Source organism: Penaeus monodon, chromosome 33, assembly GCF_015228065.2.
Source record: "Penaeus monodon isolate SGIC_2016 chromosome 33, NSTDA_Pmon_1, whole genome shotgun sequence".
Taxonomy (NCBI): Eukaryota; Metazoa; Arthropoda; class Malacostraca; order Decapoda; family Penaeidae; genus Penaeus; species Penaeus monodon.
The window spans coordinates 21869277-21869839 of record NC_051418.1 but is presented as its reverse complement, the minus strand read 5'-3'; positions in this window follow the sequence as shown (position 1 = coordinate 21869839).

The following is a 563-nucleotide window of genomic DNA, read 5'->3' as shown; positions in this document are numbered from 1 at the left end:
TTTTCTCGTCACTCTTAGAATTACACTAATATTTCCCTCCATTTGTTTTCATTATAACACATTAAATACGCATTCATCAAATGAAAAGTCCTCAAATAGGCCATACATATTATTAGGTACACACAATGTTTAATAACAAATGCTTCCATCTACAGGCAAAATTGACAGTTTTGTAGTCGTAGTGACAGTACTCAATTCTTATTTCTTAAGTGAATTATACTGACAGTTCTATTGTGTTTCCGAAATATTTCAGAATATTCCGGTGAAATGACCACATAACTAATTTGTTTCGATCTCAATGATAAAACAAAATTCAGAAAAGTACAATACCCATGTTCCTTATCAACCACCTTTCCATTTTTCCATAAGGGAAAGCCAATTTGCGTCTTTAAATGTACAGATTATTGTAGTAGATGAGGTAGTCGGGTAGGAAATGCTGTGAATGAAGGATTCCCGTTGTGATCTGGTTAGGGAAATTGAGGGGAGGAGGGTCCGGGGCAGAAACCCCAGCTAGAGAAATGTTGCGATAATAATGATAATGGTGGTAGTAACAATGAGGATAT